The sequence below is a fragment of the Doryrhamphus excisus genome, chromosome 4 (genome assembly GCF_030265055.1).
Source record: "Doryrhamphus excisus isolate RoL2022-K1 chromosome 4, RoL_Dexc_1.0, whole genome shotgun sequence".
In the NCBI taxonomy this organism is placed as follows: domain Eukaryota; kingdom Metazoa; phylum Chordata; class Actinopteri; order Syngnathiformes; family Syngnathidae; genus Doryrhamphus; species Doryrhamphus excisus.
Genome location: NC_080469.1, coordinates 27,223,919 through 27,228,666, shown reverse-complemented (window position 1 = coordinate 27,228,666; position 4,748 = coordinate 27,223,919). Strand labels below are relative to the sequence as shown.

The 4,748-nt window shown below is 49.1% G+C and overlaps 1 long non-coding RNA gene across 2 annotated transcripts; it reads left to right on the top strand.

Annotated features, from left to right (window-relative positions):
* Positions 1–3,050: 3,050 nt before the first annotated feature.
* Positions 3,051–3,836, top strand: LOC131128722 (uncharacterized). Of its 2 annotated transcripts, XR_009129688.1 has the most exons (4): positions 3,051–3,289; positions 3,358–3,475; positions 3,546–3,646; positions 3,732–3,836. It is a non-coding gene; the product is annotated as an uncharacterized LOC131128722 (long non-coding RNA). The 2 variants fall into 2 exon arrangements; XR_009129687.1 differs by having other exon boundaries at positions 3,051–3,475.
* The last annotated feature ends 912 nt before the right edge of the window (positions 3,837–4,748 follow it).

The window sequence follows — 4,748 nt, the reverse complement described above, 5'->3', positions numbered from 1 at the left end:
GCAGACAACTGTGTCGGACACACAGTCCCGTGTCCTCACATACTGTGGACGGTTGGTGAGGTAATCCAGTATCCACGATGTGAGGTGCAGGTCCACCCCTGTGTTCTCCAGCTTGTCCCTCAGAAGTGCTGGCTGGATGGTGTTGAACGCACTGGAAAAATCAAAGAACATGATTCTCACCGTGCTCCCAGGTTTCTCCAGGTGAGAGAGCGCTCTGTGCTGGAGGAAGATGACAGCGTCGTCCACCCCAGTGCCAGGTTGATAGGCGAACTGGAGCGGGTCCATCGAAGGACCCACCAGGGGGCGGAGATGGTCAAGGATCAGCCGCTCCAGGGTCTTCATCAGGTGTGATGTAAGTGCCACCGGCCTGTAGCTGCTGAGGTCCTTGGGGTGCGGCGTCTTGGGGACAGGAACCACGCAGGATGTCTTCCACAGCTGTGGCACCCTCCCCAGCTTCAGGCTCAGGTTGAAGATGTGCTCAACAATCCCGCACAGCTCGTCCGCGCAGGACTTCAGGAGCCTGGAGCTGATGCCGTCTGGTCCCGCCGCCTTCCTCGCCTTGGTCTTCCGGAGCTGGTTTCTCACCTGGGATGTTGTGAGGGTCAGGTTGGAGCAGGGGGGCTGTGTGCGGGGGGAGGTTAGTGAGGAGGTTGAGCTGATTAGGTGAGAAGTGGTGGGGGATGGCTGTGTGCAGGAGGGGGAGGTGGGGGTAGGGCTGTCCACTCGAGGTGTCGATGGGGGGAGTTTCGGCAGAAGTTTCGGCAGGATGTGCTGGGCCGGGGGATGGGCAGATGGTTGATCAAACCTGTTGAAAAATAGATTCAGATCGTTAGCCTTTACCTGGTCCCCAGCAGCCTGGGAGTCGGGCCCCTTGTGGCCAGAGATGGTTTTCAGGCCTCTCCAGACTCCTCTGACGTTGTTCTGCTGCAGCTGTTCCTCCATCTTTTTCCTGTAGCAGTCCTTCCCCTCCCTGATTTTCCTCCTCAGCTCCTTCTGCACAGCCTTCAGCTCTTCCCTATTTCCTGACTTAAAGACCCTCTTCTTCTCCTTTAGGAGAGCCTTTATGTCCGGATTAATCCACGGTTTGTTGTTGGAGAAACACCGTACAGTCCTGGTGGGTACAGTGTTTTCCACACAGACGTTTATGTAGTCTGTGACGCAGTCAGTGAGACTGTCTATATCGTCCCCATGAGGATGGCAGAGTTCCTCCCACACTGTTGTGTTGAAACAATCCTTCAGAGCCTCGTCGGCTTCATCAGACCATCTCTTCACTGTGCGGGACACAGCTGGCAGCCTGCGTACCAGAGGTTTGTACACAGGCTGGAGATGTACCAGGTTGTGGTCTGATCTTCCCAGGGGAGGAAGTGCTGTTGAATTGTATGCCTCCTTGGTGTTGGCATAACACAAGTCCAGTGTTTTATTGTCTCTGGTGCAGCAGGTGACATACTGGGTGAAGGTTGGCAGGGTGGAGGATGGAGAAGCGTGGTTGAAATCACCTGAGAGAAGAAGGAGAGCCTGCGGATGTTGTGTCTGTAGCCGGCCCACGGCAGAGTGGATGACGTCACAGGCCGCGTCGGCGTTAGCAGAGGGGGGAATGTACGCCGCTATCGCGATAACGTGCGAGAATTCCCGCGGCAGATAGTACGGTCTCATGCTAACGGCTAACAGTTCAATGTCTTTGCAGCAGAGTTGCTCTTTAATAGTGATGTGCCCAGAGTTACACCATCTATCATTCACAAACACTGCTAGCCCGCCTCCTTTCCTCTTACCGCTCTCCTTTGTCCTGTCCGCCCGCAGTAGTGTGAATCCGTGTAGTGTAGCGATCGTGTCTGGGGTCCGTGTATCCAGCCACGTTTCCGTAAACAACATGACGCTACACTCCCGGAACTGCCTCTGATGCCGGGTCAGCGCCGCTAGTTCGTCCATCTTATTGGGGAGAGATCTTACGTTCCCCATGATGATGGACGGGAGAACTGGTCTGTATCTCCTCCTCTTGTCGCGGCATTGGGCTCCGGCACGGCTTCCCCGTCTTCTCCTCTTTACCTCCCGGGGAACCTCGAGGGGTTCCCCGGGAGGTAAAGAGGAGAAGCTCAACACTATCACTATGGTGGACAGTTGAACTGAGCATTTACGAAGCCGTTCCTTTAAGAATAACCTAGAAAAAGAATGAAAAAGACAGAATAAAGAAAAGAACTCAACGAAGAGCGAGAGCTGCTGTAGCAGGCTGCCACCAGAGCGGCGCCAAGGCTACGGATGTTGATTCCACCACTTGTGTGTAACTGAGGAGTGAATGGATAATGGCTTCACTTCATTGTGAAGCACTTTGAGTATCTTGTAAAAAGGTATGGTTCTAATTAATATTAACCCTTCCTTCACCTTGTTTATTAAAACATTTTTGAAATAAGGAAGCTTGGCCACGTCAAGGGGTTTTCATGAGACCGTTACTGCATGTTGTGGGGGGTTTGGCAGTTTAACTGTCACTTGCGGCCCTGACTTGTGTGTTTGCTGTCTGTTCATCCATCTTGTAATGTATTGGCATGGTGGTGTTGTGGCGCAACCCCGGGATGCGAGGAATGACACTCGATTGCAGGCAAGCACAGAACAGGGCAACAAAAAAACATGGAATTGACACAGGAGCGCAGGTGGATAACGTGCAACTAAGAGATAAACTGGAGATTGCCTTGGTCTGGACGGAAACAGGATGACATGGAGCAGAAGCGGGATGCGTCTTTTCCACCAGACACTGACGAAGCAGCAGAAGAGGCAAATTGTGCCTTCTGGCTTGCTGCAGTGAGCCCTGCGTCTTGACCAACAAGAAAGGGAGCAGATTGTGCTTCCTCTAACGCACAGCAGATGGCACCATCTGGTGAAGGGGTGTCACACAGTATGTTGATACAATATGTTACCTATTCTCCCTAGTCCTCTCCCTAGTCCTCTCCCTAGTGCTCAGTGTAGTTGCATGTAGGTGTACACAGATATTTTTTGAAGTCGTTGCTCAGTTATTTGTGTCAGTTTGTTCATGTGGAACAAAAAACAGTGTACCTGTTAGATCCGAGTGGATATGCTGCAGAAAAGAAGGCGTCAAAAATGGCTGCAAACAAAACTAAAGTAAATATTTATGCTTACAACTCACATTATGTAAAATAATACATGTTTTTCCAGGGAATACCTGCACATGAGAAGGGTGCGCCACAAAGCAAAAGACTGGATTGATATTGATTGGGAAGGGGCGGTGATGAAACATCCACTGCAAAAGGATGGAAGCAGTTGTGGTGTCATCGTAGCCAAGGTAATTTACGGGATACAATTGAGCATAATTGGACTTGAAACCTACTCTATTAACAAAATTATGTCTAGATGGCAAAGGAAATTATTCAGACGTTTCTAAGGATCCCCAATATAATGTTTTCTACAACGACAGACAGCATGAGAACTGAAAGAAAAACAATGGCCCTTGAACTTCTGCAGGGATCAGGTAGCTAATAGGTCATCAATTTATAAGGTACATTTTTAATGCACTCATTGAAAATATAATGATTTTGTAGTTTTCCAAATGGATTCCTGGTGTGTGATCTGTGCCTCCAAAGACCCACCTACATCTACTGCTGCCACAGCTACATAGACTGTGAAGAGTGATACTGGTTGGGTAAGATTGATAATGCAGAATGACATTACATTTACAGGACATTAATTGTTGATTTTGACAGTTTCATTTTTTCCCATTATGACAGATTTAATGTGACATATGTGACCGGTGGTTTCACGGGGAATGCGTTGGAATAAAAATTGACGATCTCAAGAAAGCGGAAGATAATCACTGGCTTTGTCCTCTGTGCCAATAAAAGTTGATGTTGGCAGAACATTGTGTTTTAAGTGTTTTAGTGTCTTGTCCAGCCTTTACGGCAGATCTAGATACCCCTCCATGCTAAACAGATTTACTATGCCAGGGAAAAGTGTAAGCTACAATTACCATGTTACATAAAACTGTCATGATCTGTGTTGTTGCTCTGCTGCCTCCTGCTGCCTCTTCTCTTTTAGTACACCTTGATTGGCAGCAGGCGGGCTTCTTCTGCACACCAGAGCCCAATAGCCCTGGGATTACTTATCATCCCTGCTCCTAGCTGCAAACCACCAGATTGGGACAATCTGGTGAAAGCAACGCTTTGACCCCTCACTTTCTGGCTTTTACCTGTATTGTACTGAGTACCTGCCCGCTGGTTTCTGCATCCGTGTTTTTGGTTCCAGCACCTAACGCGTCATTTTCCTGAATCCCTTTAACTACAGTATTTTTGTTTTAACTTGGACTGCTCCTTGAGTAGGCTGCACTGTGTCGAGTGGTTAGTGTGCAGGCCACACAGCTAGGAAACTTGAGTTCTATTCCACCTTCTGTGTGGAGTTTGCATGATCTCCCCGTGCATGTGTGGGTTTTTCTCTGGTCACTTCGGTTTCCTCCCCCATTCCAAAAACATGCTAGGTTAATTGGCCACTCCAAATTGGCCATAGGTATGAATGTGAGTGTGAATGGTTGTTTGTCTATATGTGCCCTGGGATTGGCTGGCCACCAGTCCAGGGTGTATTCCCTAACACAGCTGGGATAGTCTCCAGCATGCACGCGACCCTTGTGAGGATAAGCAGTAGAAAATTAATGAAAGAATGAATGCTCCCTGAGTTGTGCTTTTGTTGCAACTTTGCCTCATTGTTTGGACACCTCCTGTTCTATGTATCGACTTCTATCCACTTCCGATGCA